The sequence below is a fragment of the Falco biarmicus genome, chromosome 6 (genome assembly GCF_023638135.1).
Source record: "Falco biarmicus isolate bFalBia1 chromosome 6, bFalBia1.pri, whole genome shotgun sequence".
Lineage (NCBI taxonomy): Eukaryota > Metazoa > Chordata > Aves > Falconiformes > Falconidae > Falco > Falco biarmicus.
The window spans coordinates 4768037-4786799 of NC_079293.1; the positions used below are offsets into that span (position 1 = coordinate 4768037).

Below are 18763 nucleotides of genomic sequence, written 5' to 3' on the forward strand. Positions count from 1 at the left end.
CTTTTAAGTAAAAGCCATGTAAGACCAAATATCCAGCAGCATCCCACGCCTCTACTTTCTCTCATACTACTTGCCCATGCTAATGATCCACGGGACTTGTATACAGGGCGTTTGAAGTCACAGTACACACCTTCTCTGGTACCTAAACCACAGGAGTAAGTGCTGGAAGAAATAGGTATACAAGGCAGCAGAAGCAGACTGGCTAGTGCTGAGGAAGACTCAGCTTCTTGCCAAGGACTTACAGAAATATTTGTAAGCCATGAGAGGAATGTTGGGAGTCAAGCTTTTTTTTTTCCCCCCAAGAAAGGGAAGGAGGGGGAGGTATTACTGAACTGTGAGAAATTATGTCTACTGTGCGGGTGCAGCATAAATGAGAACAGGTTTGGCACTTTCTGAAAGCCAATGTAGATGCAGGTAAGACCAAGGGCACCTGTTTTAACTGGTGCGTACGCTACAGCACAATGGGCTGCAGTGGTTTTCTGTACCCATGAACATGATTAGGAATATGAATTATTATTACACATGTATGAATATAAATAATGCAGAATGATTGTATTTGCCTTATTTCTGTGGCTGCAACGTAAATCCTTGCTCAAAACACAAAGATTTGAAATGCCTACATTAACATAGCTGGGATGATGAATGGGAACTAAAAGCAAAGACCTGTTGTCTTGTTATTCTCACTTTGTCCAAGTTACAAAAATCTCAGAACAGTACAGCAGACTCATAAAAACAATTCTGAACTTTATTTCTCACAGACAGGTTACAGGAAAATTTTGCAGGAAATGTCCAATACTAAAGTCCTGAATGTTTATTTCTTCCATAATTTAGAACAAAGACCTCTAGGCCTTTACCTTTCCACTTCCCTCTCTCTGGAATTGTACTGCATTTTAGCAGAGAAAGAGTCTATCCTTATAAGTGGAAAACATGTAAATAAACATTTGGTTATTCAATTTGAATCTGCAAAAGTTAAGCTGATATCACCATTAAGTAGAAGGCAAACCTAAGTAAGAGGATACTGGTTCTGTGATTTTTTTTTTTCTTTTCCTTTTCCTCATAAATCAAGCCAGGAATTCTAAAGCTATGCTCATTAAAAACACCCCTCGGGTTCTCTGAAGACTTGTGCTGACATGCCAGTAGGATCTTTACAATTGCAGATTTTGGGGGAAGAAGGAGGGGTTACACTTCAGAAAAGGCTATGCTGGGACAGACTGCACAACAATGACAGCAGCACGGTTTTGGTACAAAATCTTTGCTTCATCCAAGTGTGCTGGGCTGAATATATTAGTAGGATACTTTTCCTGACTCAGATGTTACAACCTGAAAGTCCAGGAATAAGTTTAGTTTATGCAATACACACCTATTTCTGAAGACAGTCCCAGCATCAGTGAATAACCTTGCTGACAGAGGTTTGAAGAATTATCTGCAAAAGGCCTTCGGCTGCACTGACCCATCTCACACCATTCCTGCTCTTGTTACACCTTCTGCATGGGATCAGCAAAACTGAGTTTGTTCACCAAGATCTCAGTCCTTTCCAACTCCTTCACATTCACATACTTCAGATACCAAGTATTAAGTAACATCTTAAACCAAAAAAACATCCATTGCCTGTAGAATTACTTCTTGAGGCAAATCCCTCCCCCACTCCCCTCCAGCTCCATCCTTCTCAGCCATGCTCATGCACCAGTCTGTTAAATCAAGCCATCTGTGCACCTATTATCTGCAGTTTTTATGGACTGTACAGTACCAACATTGACACATGATCTTGCCTAAAGGAACACTGTTTTTTGCAAAACTCACAATGATTTTTCAATCAAAAAGAGGTTAAAATACCCTTAAGATACAGTTGCATGAATTCCTTTTAAGATACAGAACGTGCAAACATTTAGGTATCTAACACTGATACAAAACACTGCAAAGAAATTAAGTAACCCTGGCAACCAGTCCAGGGGGTTGGCCCAGATGACTTCCAGAGGTCCCTTCCAACCCCAACCACCCTGTGATTTTGTGATCCATCTAAAATATATAATTTTTATATAAAATATAAACAATAAAATATTTAATATATAATATTAAATTATATAAAAATAAAATATATTTTGTGATTCATCTAAAATATATTTATATAAAATAAATCGCAGTACAGATTTATGATTTTTAGTTCAGTATGTCAAGATGAATAAAAGATGAAAAATAAATTTTCCTCATCAACGTTCATATCCAAGGATGTAATGCTGTGATGCTCGGATCTGTCTTGCACAACGTTCTCATTGGTACTTTACAAGATGTAAATTAAACACAGGTAGTCAAGAACAGGGGCACTAGTCTAAAACTCCATGATTTTGCTTCTCTTATACATTCATTTTGTCAGTGAGGTTTTTAATGCATCAGCCCTAAAAGTGAGTGCCATGAACATAAGAACAACAGGGTTACATTTGGATTTGTAATTCCTAAAGGTTTTGTTACTGAAACAAAAAGATAATATAGTTAATGCAAAGAAGAAGAATTAAAACTGAAATGGAGTTTATCACTAAACCTGCAGAGACAGAATACCACCATGGGAGTTATCCTATGTTAATAAACTTAACAATTACTACCTGAAAAAAATCTTTCCCACACCATGCAAGAGTCCAGTGGTGGGAATCTCAGTCAGGTAACAGAAGTCTGACTTACAGTTCCCTACTCCAGGGCTTTTTTGTTCCAGTCCATCAAACAGCCCAGGTCCTGAAACATTCTTCCTCATTTGTTCTGGCAGGGTAAGGCCACGCAGGGCGACAGTCCGCCACCTCCAGCTCACCATCTGACTCATGAGAAATGCCTCCACATCAAACTCAAAATAAACAAAATCCTATCTGCCTGATGTATTCTACTTATACTGCAAAGTAGGATCTCAATTAATGAATTTTAAAAACCTATGCATTGACACAAAGTACTTTCAGGCCAAGTAACTGAAGTTAAATCTTACGTAACCACTCTCAGTGCAGGCTACAGCTCAATTAACACAACTCACCTTGAATATAACACTGCTCTTCCATACATCTCCTGAGAATCTTGCCAGCTGTACAAACACAGGAACAACAGAAGAAAGTAGGCATCACAAAACCTTGGATCTTGCATCAGGTGACTGTAATGAGCATGGCACAAGGGTGCTTTGATGTTACAAAAAAACTAAGTAAACACCGATGGGCTGGGGTGTATTCTTGCTACATTTACTCTCTTACCAAATGGCACTTGTCAGACATATGCCATCTGCTGCATCAAAATGCAATACCCAACCAGGTGAAATAAAAATTTCCCATACCAGCAGTCTCTTCGCACAGATAAAAAGGAACACCACTAATGTAATTTTATGTGATTAAAGAGTCTCTATGCCATAAACACTGCATCTCTTGAAAGCTGCTCCTCTCACAGGACAGACTCTGAGCTCCTGATGAAGACTCTGCCCTAATGGCTACACACAAGAAGTCACAGGCTCATGACCCAGAAACATTTCTACTTCTGTCAGGTACAGGGAGCTGAGAGTGCAAAGGGAACACAAATGACCCCAGTCCCCCTTGCTGCTCCCTGTTCCCCCACCTCTTCCCATGTGCTTGAGGACCCTGCAGGAACCCAAAGGAACAACCCTGCACTGGAAGCCATCTCTCTGGGAACTGAAGCTGAGTTTAAAGAGACTCAGCTTCTTAATGCTTGTGGAGAATTCCCACAGCCTGGAAAAGCCTTACTACACCAGGCCAGGCTACTGCACCTTGGCAAAGTCAGGATCCCTTCGTGCAAGCACCTCCTTGGTCAGCCACTGGTAGGAACCATGGAGGATGACACTATTTGTCACACTCCTTTCGGTCTCCTTATATTTCCAATTTGCCTACAGCCAAGAAGAAATGCTTTAGCCATATGAAAAGGATCATGCAGTTCAGTGTACCTGCTTTATAGTTAAAAAATATTTTTAAATTTCAGCATATCTGAGTCTCCTTCATACTTCACATGAGGCCAGCCTGTCAAGACAGTGTTAACACAGGGAGAACATTGACACTATCTGCCCACATGCCCACAAAGGCTGCCCAGGTCCTGAATGAAAATGCAAAACAAAAAGCTGATGATGGAATAATAGAGAAGGGCAGGATCATGCTACAGGGACATCACATTCCCAGAACCAGGCAGGATCCTCCTCCTGGCCTTCTGCTTCCCTACCTTCATGAAGCTCAGCACCACTGTGCCTCTCATATTCCAGGACACTCTTTCCAGAGAGATCCCATCTTTATTTTACAACATACAGAAAAAAACCTAATAAAAATCTCAAGGAGGTGGAAATTCTTGTCCAACAGGACAGAAATAGATATATTCCTTCACCCTCACTCCTACCAAGGAACACAGTAGACCAGTATATCAAAAAACCCATTGCACTGCTAAGGACTGGAAGCCTAACCTAACAAAGCTGGAAAAGCAACCAGAACAGCCCACGAGCTGCTGATGTTGGAGTAGACAGAGCTGAAAGAAGTCAGAGATGGAAAAGTATGCCCCAAGACCCCAGCTTTACTAAAGTGAAAGCATAGAAAAATGAGATTGCAAACTGAGACAGGTAAAGCCTAGAAGGGGGGATGAGGAAGAAAATCCCAAATGTAGAGCTTTTAAAAAGCCTCAGAAGACATGTCACAACAACCAAGCTGGTAAAGAGCACCTGGAAGAGCATGGGAGATGGACAGGGATCCTTTTTCACTTTCTCACAAATTCTTTTTTAAAGGTTTGTTAAACTACCTTTTGCTCTATTCATAGCTTGTCTGGGTTCAAAGTGGTGACTCAGCACTCATTAACCACTGCCAGGAGCACAGTTAGAAAAACAACAGGAGATTTGTAAGGATGAGGAACAGATCAAAGAAAACCAGATGATTCCCAGATCAAGGATGTGAGAGTAATCTAGGACAAAAAAGGGAAGAACACAAAGGTGAGGAACAATACAGAGAAGCTTTTGGAAGTGGCACAAGATGAAGAGATTTTGCATGGGAAAATTAAATGGAGAAAAGGTTGAGGACATTTTCATTATTCACATACAACCGCATGAGTGGCCTAATATGGCTAAAATGCATGCTGGCATTTCAGTGCAGACAAGATCAAACTTCACTCCTGAACCATGCTGATCCATCCTTGGACTTGTGGCTACTGCGATGTGATTAAGGAAGAGTTGCAGCATAGTTTTGATCTGTCGGCACTACAGGAACGAATCATGCCTTATCACAGGAGCCATCAGCTCTCAAGTCTATAAAACAGAGAGAGAAAACTAAAGAAGAGGAGGACTTACTCTAGTGCTGCCTTCTTACCGTTGGTCTTCCCATTTATTTGTGGCTCAATACACGGAGGCAGAAAGGAGGGGAAGAAAAAGAAGGCAAGCATATTATGTATTTGTATTCTTGTCTTCTAGTCCTTCCAGAAAGGCCAGTTTTGTAAACAGAAAGGAAGGTGAGATTTTCTTTATCTTGTTAACTACTCTCATGATTGTAACATAGCATGCAGAGTTGACAAGTATCTCTCAGTTAACATGTTCTCTACTGAAAACGCTCTACAACTTCTTTTGCAACACTCCTTAGTCAGGCTGTCTGCACCTTAAAACATTCAGCCTGTTGTTTCAACAGCACAGACCTGCATGCTGAATTATAAAAATTGTCCAATATCATGTCACCTTGGCTACAGATTTAATTTCACATAACATGAAACTTCACTAAAAATCATTATACAACGACACAAGGAAACACAAACATTGGTTTCCTTTTTCTGGTTTTTGTTTTTTTTATATTAAGTGTAAGCCTACTACAGCTCCCTCTGGGAGGATGTTTTTCATACAAAGCCACATTCTTTGAGTCTTATTCACATAAACAGTGATTGAATTAAATGAGATCAGGCTTTGATCCGGCATTACTGTTACAAAACACAGCATAAAAATTAATTTTAAAAAAGCCCAGGATAATAGGCATCCATCTTTAACCTATCTAATAATGCAAAGATTAGTTGAAGGTTTTGTTTTTCAAGGCTACCCTTCTGAGATTTAATACAGTAAACAAATTATAATTTTACTACCCACAAGTTGTTGATAATTACCTCTCTATGGGCAATACTGTAATTCAAAAATAAATCAAGATAATTTTGTTAAAAGAAGGGTAATTATTTTAGTATAATTTTATTCTTGATCTTTAATTAAGCAAGGCCTGAAAATCCCATTGAAAGAGCATAACAGATGTGATTTTTTTTAATGGTACTTGGTAAAATCTGCTAACTTTTACATTACAGACACTTTTGCCCTATCCTGTTTTTCTTGAAAGAGCATGTATATTTGGACAACTTGTAAGTGTAAGATATTCAAACCATGAGAAACTTCTGTTAGCAGAAGAGCGAATACTCCAAATCTGAGGCATGAGAACCAATCAAGTAAAAAGTACAGACAAGCAACAGATGTTTGCCTGCTATATTAAAATTTAAAATGTGAATTTATTAATAACAATCAGGCTGAGACACTGCCTGTATGGTTAATGCATTTCAAAATCTTAGTGTTTTGGGGGAAGATGATGGTATACAGCTCTCTAATATGATAGGAAAATCCATCATCTTAATGTGACGCACTGTAGAACACATTTAATACTGTGCTGAGACACTCCACCACAGTATCACTCTACTCTGCTAACCCTCCCTGGCTAAGCTCACTTGACAAGTGCACTTCGTGTGTCTTCTACCAAGGCAGAGTAACTGTGTGTCACGAGAGCTACAGAGGACGGAAGGACCAAGTAAGATCTCCATGTCACTGATACTCTTTGTTCCATCTCTGGAAACACTAAGACCAGATTCCAGGTAGAACTGGCTTTACACCACAGCCTAATGAGTCACTCAGCACTTGCTTCAGCTTAGTCATGGAGAGATTCTTAATTTCAAATATGAGATGGAGAATAAATAAAAACCCATAAATTAAAAAATTAAAGGTTTAAGTGCTGTGCTTAGTTCTACTGAATGTACCACTACCTGTTTTCTTGGTTTGCCTGTGTGTTGGCAAAACCAGCTCATCCCACATAATTATATTCAGACACTTTCTGGATGTACAAAACCACATACAATACATAAGCAAATTCATATTAATATAATATTTAAAAAATAATTATTCTTAAAAGCTGGAAATATGTGCATCCAAATTCTGCATGCTAGATTTTTAATAAAATATGCTTCTAGCTTCCATGCCAAGTATTTCACTTTGAGGATTAAAAACAAAAAGAAGAAAACCCCGCCATGATTCTAGTAACTGAACCAGCAACATCCTCATTTGTATGTCTGCACAGCTATAGGCATGAAAGGCTAGATTCTCTGAAAGCACAATGGAGTGTGGAAGCCAAAAGCTTGATTTTAAATTTATGAAGCAAACATGCTGGTGGGCAGGGGCAGGGCTAGAGGGAACTGAGAGAAGGCAGAAAAAAAATGGGGTTTGTTTGTTTCTTTGTTTACTTAAGTTATTCCTGTAGGCACAGAATGAATCTGGGAATCATTTTTTAAAATAGTTTTTTTTCAGTTAAGAAACTCTGCTAAGGACTATAGCTTATACCTACAAATTCTGCTTCAACTTGTTGGTGTGGCATGCTACTTGGTGAAGTATTCGTACCACTTAATTCTGCAGTTCACTTTTCACGTTGGGTCCCATCTTGCTGACATATAAATTCTCATTGAGAAGTGTAAAATTCTCATTGAGAAAGGACTGAATACTTTCTGAAAAAGCAAGGGAGGCTTACATGCAGAAATAGTAAACCTGGTCTGACAAGTAGGGAGAATAAGAAGCAGAAGTGAGTTATTCTAAACAGTTTTTATTTGAGACCTACCTAACAAATTCACTCAGGGCACTCCTCAACCAAAACTAAATCCCCAAAAGAATACTGAAACTTAACACTTCATGAAGCAATCTGGGAGGTGATTGTAATGTGGACTAATTACAGCTGAATGCTGATTGTTTGGACCCAAGAAAGATGTTTAAATTAAATTACTTCACATTTGTGTTTACACATAGCCTGTTATCACAGCTTCGCTGATGTAAAGTTATTCCTCAAGCCATGGTAACTTAGTCAAAAGGGTCCAATTCCCAAAGATTCCCCTCAAAGGAAGAAAGGCTGCTTAATTACAAAAAAAATAAAATTCAGTATTATAAAAACTAGGCCGCTATGGGATAACAGGAAAACTCCTCATCTGTATAGTGAACCAGCTAGACAGAAAATAAATGGTACAAGGAAAAAGCCGTCAGTCTTCATAGTGGAGGGAGACCAACTCTGCAGCCCCATGGCCATCTGCGTTATACTGTGTCCAGTATACCACTAATGAATCACAGCGGGACAGGGAAAGATGACAACAGTTAAATAACAGACCTCACGGATAACATTATTCAGGATAAAGGCAAGTGCTGACTGCAAAGAGATACAGAAGGACTTAATGACACCAAATAACCAGTAAAATGGCTGGCAGAATTCAATACCATTTCAAAAGAAGATGGGTATTCATGGCAGGAAGAAAAACCTCAACTTCCCATGCATAAAGATGGGCTCTGGATTATTCAGGAATGAGACCTTGGATTTATAGTGGATTGTTCTTATGAAAGTATCAGCACAGTTAGAAAGCAGGGAAAGTGCTAAAAATTATTACTGCAGAGAATACAAGCAAAACCACCCTTACTCAACTGTCTAAAAAGTTCAACTGCATCCCAAAAGTTGTAACTCTGGCATCTCTTCTCAGTAAAGGTTTAGCAAAACTAGAAAAGTTTCAAGGAAGAACATAAGACAACCAAAGGCAGGACATGATTAAGCAGAGGAAAATCAGGTTGGAGAAATACTAGAGGGCATCAGATTAAATCAGCAGATCTCAGGCTCAAAACAAGTGAGAAGAAATGGCTCTTCTTATTATAAAGCAATTTTCAAGCTGTGTTTTCCTAGCCTATTTCCCACTCACTCACGTTTCCTCCTCAGCTTCAGAGGGTCATTGACATGGATGCCCTAAAAGAGTAAAAGGCGTTAAGGAGAATATATGTTTTCTTTCCCTGCAAATGAAATGCAGCCAACATAACAGATGTGAGAATTAGCCACACTGACCATGAAAGCATTCACCTATACCTCTAAATCAGGTTCATTTTACCTGTAGGCAGGCAACTTGCTCAGCCACTGGCCACCATGCAGGAAGAACTGAAAGAAATCTTCCCAGACAGACAGTTCTGTCCAAGCCAGCAAGAGATGTGCAGCGCTCCGTGCCTTCAAGGTGACTGAAATAATGTGATTCATGAAGACAGTCACACAGAGAAGCAGCTGACATTAGGCACACTGTCTTTGCAAGGTACATCAGAAGCATCTATATCACTTGCTAAGTTTTTGAAAACTCTTTATGTTATTAAACTTCAAATAAATTACATTTGCTTTTGCTTATTTTGAAGCTAGTAGCAACTCAGACAGCTAACATCAACCTCTCTCTTGACTGAGCTGTCGTCATTCACCCCAAATCCAGTCCTGCTTTACCAAGCATACTGGTAACTACGCTATCCATCTGCAGAGGCATCTCCACTTGCCCATCAAGACACCAGAGAAAGTGAAATGGATGATGGCCTCACCCGGTGCATGCCAAGTCACAATTTCTTAAACCCAGGCTTCTCCAAACTGGTAAGTGTAACCTTACAGTGAAACAAAAGAATCCAACTACTTGGTAACTGACTGATCATTAATAAAATACTGTAAATTCACACTTCAGCTTACTCCACACTAGAGTCTCCCATTCATATTGACAGACTTCAACCATAGCTTCACTAATACAGGGCATTCAACCATACTGAACAGCTGTTCTGGAGGAAACTAGCACACCTCTGGAAGAAATCATCACACATTAGAATCAGAGTACAACCTCCCACGCTGAAGCAAATTTATATCCGCTGAAGCAAATTTATATCCGTTCAAGGAGGGGAACGTGATCCTCCACAATCTCTTTTTTCTTTTTTTTTTGGGGGGGTGGAGGGTGGGGGCAGCATCTGACATAACCCTACAAATCCAGGGACTGCATTTCACCACATCTAAGAGAACCTAAACACATGAAAGAAATGGTTATTGCAGGCAACATGACACAGGGGCAGGAAGAAAAACAACTTCCAATTACATCTAGCCTCTGAGCTTTTTCCATGCTACCAAGAATTTTGGGCAAAGACTCATTTACCTGTAGGGCACCATATGACAGCACACAAAAATGGTAACATGATACACGTTAAAACATAACATTTATTCTTATTCTAAATACCTTCAGACTCTGAAATGAAAAAATAAGCTGGTCAGCATCTGCTGTGACATCTGCCTGCAACTCCATCATCTGGCACTCTTCAACGAAAAAACCACACCATTGAAGACAGATACTTCTGCAGTTCTGTTGCCAACAGAAATCTATCTGTACTTCTTGTGCTTCCATACACGGAAATTTTAGATCTTGGGGGCTAGTCAAAGGCTGAAGTTACATCACAGTGTAACAGAAGAGGAAGAATGTAAAGATTTAAGACCAGTACCACTTCTTAGAGAAAAAAAAAAAAAGAGCACAGGGACAGAGCATGGCCTGATTTTAAACAGAAGCTGTGAAAAGCTATCAAAAAAACCCATACTTGCAACAATTCAGAAACTGCTGTAAAGTCTAGAAAAGACAAAATGATAAGAAAGTGCTGTACTTTCAAAATCTAGATCTGAACAACATTATCAATGAAAGACTGCAGATGGCAGGCAGATAGCTCTACAGCCAGAAAAATAAAGACAACCCCCGTCCCCCATCCCTAAATCTTCTCAAAAGACTTCAGCCAGACACAGACTAATCACAAAGGTGGTCAAAAAGAAAATGAAGGAAAATTACTCATATGTGAGCTTTACAATATACTAATGAACTGGCTTAAGTAATGGGTATGCTTTGCAGGTATTCGTGCAATTATCTGAGACAGTAGTGATAAAGTGAAAAGATCACATCCTGCCCAAGACTCCAAATCAACTGCAGTTTCTGCAACCGTACTGCTTGCATAGACATCAAACTTTTAATAGAAGTAAAACATACATAAAATGATTCACTGTGATCACTATTAAAAAAATACTGAGCTGATACATGACTACCATGCATTGGTGGTGCTTTTTTATTTTTTAAAGCTGGCACTTTCCTCAGTGACTGACCCATCTAAGACAATTTAGAGAATTTTGACTCCGAAGTGTATCAGCACAATATAAATAGACTAGCATCAGGTCTTGCTAAGATGTCACATTGCAGATGCTGTTAAAACCAACAGAAAATATTCCTGACTGGAATCGGCAATCGGCATCTCAAACTGGAAAAGAAACTGATCCCACTGTAATGTGGACACAATGAAGATACACACCCTTATGGAATTAATTTCCATCAAATCCAAATGCATTTTGCATAATGCAAATGCAAATGCTTTCATCCAACACCGTGCCAGGTCATGCACCCAAAAACTATCTTCAGTGGATCACTTCACAAAAGCGGATGGTGTTCAGGTGGGAAGGAAGGCAAGTTGTGTGAGAGAAAGGAAAAGTAAGGGATAGAAGCAGCTTGTTTTAAAGCAGGATTCGAAGGAGGTGAGATTTCATGATTTGAAGAGTACTCTACACATGCTTTTGATCACAGCATAAGATAAAAAAGCTTAGGCTTTTTTGACATAGGGCGAAATAAATTTTTCTTCAAGATTAGGGCAAACTCACTAGGGTGCCCACACTCAGCACATCGCACCCCAGCTACCCCATAGCCCCAGTACCCTCTGCCTAGCATCCATACCAGATACTTCCATCCACCGCTTCCCACAGATGTGCCTAAATCCCATCCCCAATTGCAGCCAGCTTCCGCCACAGCCATGGCTTGGCTGAGATGCACCTAGGATTTGGAGGACCAGTACAGGGTCTGGGGAATGGGAAGGAGGGAGCACAGAGAAGCAGGCAGGAAGACATGAGTGCTGGCAGTAAGACATAAGACAGAGTCTTCCTGTTGATTGCAAGAACCTTGAATTTCATGCCACACATGTTAGGACCACTGACAAAGGATCAAAAGTTAAATGCTGCAAGAACAAGCCAGCAATCTACAGTCCTGTACCATATCCTGAGCTAGCTATGTACTCAGTATTGCATCAGAAGTACAGCCCTGATGCTACCAAGACCCATCCACAACCAGATAATGCAGGAATTCAAGCTGTACTGTGTTGGTTAAGCCACCCAACATGGATTCATTTATCACAACAGGACTGTTTTCACAGGACATCTTACTCTTTCAATAAATCAGATTACTACTAATAGTTAATGTGCTAGGTTTCTTTTAACCTCAAAGTCCTGTGCAGCCTTAATACTTTATTTATCACACACTTCTCAAAAATGTGTTCTAAATTGACACTTACTCATGTCATTACTGTTTTTTGACAGCATCCTTCACCCTGGTATTGAACTACCACACACTGACAGTATCCTTCCCTGCTTCACTATCAAGACCTGCACATCTGCAATTGGACCTCAAGGGTTTTCCAGAAACCAAGAAAAATACTTCTATGGCCGAACTAGCACCACCTCGGACACAGAGCATCACTCTGTCTGTCGTGTACAACCACATCCTCCAGGGAGGCGATACACAGAGAACATCCTGGCATGCATGCATTTGAAAGCCATGCAACAAATAAGCCAGGAATTCACACATTTATTCTGGCTTTTTCTAACTTTTGGACATCTGCCTTCAAAAGCCCAACAGTCCTTTGAATGGCAGCATGAGATAAACCAAATACAGAAAGAGGAGAAGAGAAAGTTTAGAAAGAAGCCTTTACACATAATTTAGTGAAAGATCACAGGGGGATTTTTGGATTTCACTTTTCTCTCTCACAACTGCTATCAATATACTGTAACTATTCTTCAGCAGCATCTGCTAACAAGGAGTGGGAGTAGTGAAGAGAGAAGTAACTAAGCTCTTCCTAAAGGGTCCACAAGCTAGTGATGGTATGCAAGAATATTTGCTGTTACTGTATTCAGAAATTATTCTGAAGATTTTTGAGGCCAAAGTAACTGTCCAGGAGGCAGGGAAGAAAATTAGGCCCTTGCTATACTGTTACAGACTGAGGTCTTTCCAAAGTGCAGCTTTACACCTTCTATTTTTGGCTGGATCATTTTTTAAGAAGTCACAGATTTAATTTCTTAGTAAAAAAAAAGGAGCTAAAATGACTTGTTTCAATTTTTTATTTGCCCAAAGCAATTACAATTCATTTACGTCTTTGACAAATACCACTCTAGGCCAATCTTGCCAGTGAAACATGGTACCACATTTGTGATTTCAAATGAAATACTTCCACAGATGACATGTCGCACTGATGTAACTCTAAGAAAAGATACAACTATGAGTTCTCTGGAAGTTCACCCCAAGTCCTAACCGTTGAGGGAAAAATCTGAATCTGAAACTAATGAGAATAAATAAAATAAAGCTGTCAGATGGTATAATTAATTTAAGAACCTAAAAGTGCTTTACAAACATTTGTCATGCCACCCATCCAAACAGATAAACATTGTTAGTCCTATTATAGAGATTTAGAGAGTAAGGGGCAGCAAGTTTTTTTCTTACATCACAAAATGACTCATTGGCAAAGTCAAGCAGAGGTGAAGCTGAAAACAGATGGAGAAATGCAGCTCAATTGCTCATTACCATACCCTACAAGCACCTGATTTATTAAGATATCATTCATCTCATCAAGTCTAAGAACATCGTAAGTTTGACAAGCCGAACTCCACAACATGCCACCTTTGACAAGGCAGGATGCTCAGCCTAGTGCTGCAACTAGATTATGTCAGCAAACATTGGAGCACCATTTCTGAAGCCAGCTTCCCACAGTTTCTCTTCCCCCCAAAAGAAAAGAACTCTGCAAAAAGCTTGAAGAAAAGCACCTGAATGATCAGGAGCTTGATCACTTTATTTTTACCAATCATTTACTCATCATTTCATTTCTAGTGTTCAAACACAGTCTCCTACATGAGGTTGATAGCAATGTCAGGGTAAACATCAAGAAGTAGGGAAAAACGAACACTTTCCCAACTGAGTACTATCACGAAGCCACTTCTTAATTTTATTACAGTTTCTTTTCAAACAAGAAGAAGCAATGAGATTACTACTGTTACAGAATTCCCATCCACTCTCACAGACTATTAGCTCCTCACTGACACAAACAGGCATACATCCTGTACATACAGGCATCTACATAAAGATTTGCATACACCTTAACCTCTCACTGAAATCTGCAGGCAGGTGCCTAATACTTTATGTTGCCAGCCAACAGTAGCTTTGGTACACGCAGCAGCTCTAACTGGTATTTTCTGCTCAGAAATCATTATGAAGTTCTCAATTAGTGTCATTACTCCATGTCCTGAGGTTTGCAAGGCAACTGCAGATCTTGCACGTAATCATACATCTCCAGAAACACTTTGTTTTCCAAGTATCTGGAGAATGAAGATTACACAATACTTGGAACTTCAGCCTGCCAGAATAAGTTGTTATAAAACTAGCTACGCACTCAGACATATCACGTTGAAAGCAAGCAAGCAAATAACATTCTCCTCAGAAGAAGCCATACGCTCAAACAGGCCTACTAGATCTGGACCATTCCTAACTAGTGCTGCCTAAGAATTTAGCTTTTGTTATATTTTTCCGTCATTGAACAGAGACAGATTAACTGACCTTCCTGACAGATTGCTCCTTCAACATTGGTAGGACACTCAAAATTCATTTAAACAACTCATGGGGGGAAGATTCAGTGACCCACCAGCCAGTAAGCCACTTTCTACCCCTCAATGTTTTCCCTGTGAATTAAAGGTATTCAGTAGCAGACATGTATTGCAGAAATACCAGATACCCAAATAATCACACGTAATTATAAAAATACAAAGATATTGGTTATGCCTTTTAAAAAAACAGAGCACTATCTACAGCCTATACCGTAATGCACACAACACCCCAGAGCATGATAAGCCCTTTATTAATGCTTGCAATGAAATGAACACTGCAGAATAATTACACACTGTAGCCGTGGATTTCTAAAATCAGAGAGCTCTACCAGCAGCCCGCGTATACTCACAAGGTGTTGAGACCTCAGGGGAAGCCGACGTTTGCAGTAAACTAGTGGAAATATTTTCAGTGGAGCGTTCAGGTGATGTCAACAACAGCAACTGCGGACGACTTTGAGCCAGATTCCCATTCCTCATCAGACACGGCCTTAAAAGTTGGAACAAGAGCGTTAAGGCTCCTCATTTGTACCCCTGAACCTGCACTTCAGCCCCTGCGCAGACACGGGCTCCTGTCTCTGTGCGGCTGCCCGGAGTTCGCGTGTGGGCGGAAGGGGGGGCTCCCCCCCGGACCCTACTCCTGGGCCGTAACAAGAGCACACCTGAGTCGCCCGGGCACCGAGCGCGGGTTCTGCAGGGCCGGGACCCCGCCGCAGCCCCGCCGCAGCGCGGCCAGCCCCGCGCCCACCCGCCCGGCCCCGGCCCCGGCCCCGGCGCGCCCCTCAGCCTCACCACAGCCGCACGCAGCCCCGGCGGGCGGGCGCGGCTCCGCGCCCCGGGCCCCACGCCTGCCCCACGGCGGCGCCCCGCTCACCTGCGCTCCCCCCGCGGCACACGCTCTCCGGCGGGCGCGGGGCCGGGCACAGCCCTACCGCCTCCAGCGGCGCCTCCGCCGCCGGCCCGGGCTGCCCCGCAGGTGGCGCCGCCACCGCCGCCACCGTCCCCGCTGCGAGGGCGACACCCAGCGGCCGCGGCGGGCGGGCGGGCAGCGCCCCTCCAACCCGCCGCGCCGGCCCGGGCCGCCTCCCCCGCGGCGAGGGGCCGTGACAGGACAGGCCGCCCCGGCCGCGCCCCGGCCCCCTCACAGCCGCTCCCTACCGAGGACACGGGGCAGATCGGGCGTGGAGGTGCGGGGCCAGGCCCCCCCATCTGGCACCGGCGCGGGCAGCGGGACCAGCGGCGGGCTGGGCGGGCTAACGCGGGCGTGGGGCCACCGGCCCGGCCTCCAGCGGGGCGAGGTACCCGCTGCTGGCCAGGAAGGCGGGGAGCCGGCCGGAGCGAGGCTCCGGGAGCGCCGGGTGCGCTCGCGGGCGGCGGCTCCTTCGCAGCTCGACTATGGGAGCCCGTAACAATTTGCGTCGGAGCAGAACTGGCACAAGCCCAACGCCGTAGCAGGCAGCGGCCCTTCCCGCCGGCGGGAGCCGGCCAGCGGGCTTTGAACTCCGGGCTGACGGTGGGGAGCGGGCTGAGCCGAGCGGTGGCTGTGCCCGGAGCGGGCTGTGCCCGGAGCGGGCTGAGCCGAGCGGGGGCTGTGCCCGGAGCGGGCTGTGCCCGCCCGCCGCCTCGCCCAGCCCGGCTGCCGTAGCGCCCCGGGCCCCTCAGCCCCGGCAGCTGGGAGCGCAGGCTGCCCCGAGTGTTCGTCGGGAACTCACAGGCCGGTGGGGCGGCGAGTCAGCCAGGAGCGGTCTGTAGGCACCGGTACAGGAGGAAGGAGCTGGTGTGAGTAAGCTGAGTAAAAGGAGAAAAGCGGGATCTGAAGGAGGAAACTTGAAAGCAAGCAGCTGTTCCCTGTACTGTGCCCGCTCCCACCGGCACATCATCGCTTTCAAAGGCCACCCCGCTGGCTCGAAGGCATTCTTAGGACTATGCCCTAAGCAAACTAAACGTTGAAGTAACACAACCACTACCCGGCTGTGTGATGGATGTATTCTTCTGGATGCTTTTGCAGATGTGTCTACTTACGCATGTTTCACTAAACAATTACTACGGTATTCATTGTTCTGTGGCAAGTCACACCACAGGTATGCACCAAAACCCTCGGTGCTCCTCAGGAAAGATTTACTGACCAAAATTTGTGTTCTGATGCCTCTGTGATCTCAGCAAAGCTTTGTAGCTTTGTCAAAACTCCAGTACTAGACTGAAGTCTGGTGTCATCACTGAAATTAGGATGTTACTCTAAAATACAAAAAAATATATTGTGATTCCGTTCCCATATTCAGGATAGGCCTGCTTCATGGGAATTTTATTTTCCTTGACATTGTATATAATTCTGATGTAGGAATGGAAGTATTAATGCGAGTAACAATTAAGTTATGTAAGTTCTATATATATAAATGTTTGCAGGACTACTTTGGCTATGTTTGATCATTATGATTGAGAAACAAGATGTTAGCACATTGCAGAAAAAGGCTTTCTTGGCACTGATCTGTCACCAATCCATTTAATGATAGTTCTCCCCCTTTAACAGAATTAGGATGAGATGCTGTCACAATCCTGCAAACCCCGATGCAGGTGGGCTTCCTTGACTGTGTGGATGTGAGCGGGACCGTTCCCTGTGCTTAATTATCGTTAACCTTTTTTAATCCAGACATCCAATTTTGTCTGCTTCTGGAATTCTTTTTTCTGTCGGGAAAGGAAATTCATAAGGGATTCCCTCAGTTGCCTGAAACAGAAAGTGTGTCATGCCTATGAACTGCAGCTCCCCGCAGACAAAGCCCAGTCACATCTGATATTGTACACATCGTATATTCAAAGACTCAACGCCTTGTCTACCTGCCCTTACTACAAGTCCTGTGACTGAAGGCTGGGCGTTGTTTCATTATGTGCAAAAGGCTTCACAGTTACATGACCTGACAAAAGAAAAAGAAGGAAAGAAAAAAGCCAGGTGCAGAGGGGACAGAAAACAACTTGGTGGCAAAGGGACAGAGGAGGAGCAAATCCTGAAGCTCATGCAGAGGCCATGACAGATTATATTGCCAAGGGGCTGGCAGAAGTGCTTCAGCCCTACTCTAAAAACCCAGCCAGCGATGGGCCTGGAGTCTATGTGGCTTTGACCCCAAAGCTGTGGTCAAACAGGAGGTCACTGACATCAGTGTTGTGGGAAGAGCTGCATCGTAACCAGTCCTTTCATTCCTGAGCTTCTACACCTTGATTTAGTATTTCAATATTTCCAGATTATTCTCTCTCAGTGGTGATGTTTCATAGCTCTTTGTGTAAGTATAAAAGAAACCTAAGAGACAGTCAGATTTCTGGGCAAGACCCACTTCCCATAACCAGCCCTGAAACCTCATAGTCCTTTCTGCGCAGATGTGGTCAGCTGGTGAATGAGACAGACTCATTCATTACAGACCTGGAAGCTCTCCTCCTCTTTCCATCAGTTTTCAGCAGGTTAATGCCTCCCAGGGCTGTCCCACGATACAATGCTGAAAAGATGACTGCTAAAAAAATCCTGCTTAAAACTTAAGTCCTAATTCCTCGTAAGGGATTTAACTTTGAAATGTTTCCCATAATCTTTTGGTACATTGTTAATCTGTTCAAGCAAAACTTCCAAGCAGGTTGGTAAATTGAGAATAAAGAAAGGCATTTCAATACATTTGTGTATTGGTAGCTTTGTCACGATCTGGAGCAAAAGAGGGGGATTTCTTCCCCCATTTCTGGACAAAAGTGTGCCTCCATTATCTCAAGTGGGTTACAGCAGCCTGAACAGCCTGGTTATGGGAAGACTGTCACGCAGCACAGAGGTAGGAAAATAATGAGCTGCAGGGAACATATGGAAACTCCGAACGTAAGTCAAACCATTATACTGAATGCAAGGAGGGAGGACAAGACAGGAAAAAGCAGTAAGAGAGAAACAGAGGAAAATGTGCTGCCGCAGAGTTGGGAACTCAGCTGCCTGTCACTACAGCAGGCAGTGCGGGATGACCGCCAGGGGCTAACGCACA

The 18763-nt window shown here is 42.9% G+C and overlaps 1 protein-coding gene across 2 annotated transcripts in view; it reads right to left on the reverse strand.

Annotated features, from left to right (window-relative positions):
- ANKRD6 (ankyrin repeat domain 6) overlaps positions 1-18410 on the reverse strand; it is a 102619-nt gene extending 84209 nt beyond the window's left edge. The window contains exons 1-2 of one of the 2 annotated variants that reach the window (XM_056344028.1): positions 16475-18410; positions 15116-15252 (exon numbers count right to left, since the gene is read on the reverse strand). The gene's annotated coding sequence lies outside the window, so the exon portion shown is untranslated. Of the gene's footprint in view, positions 1-15115; positions 15253-15636; positions 15759-16474 lie in introns of those variants that run through there. The other variant, XM_056344029.1, reaches the window with a different exon arrangement.
- Between the last annotated feature and the right edge of the window lie 353 nt (positions 18411-18763).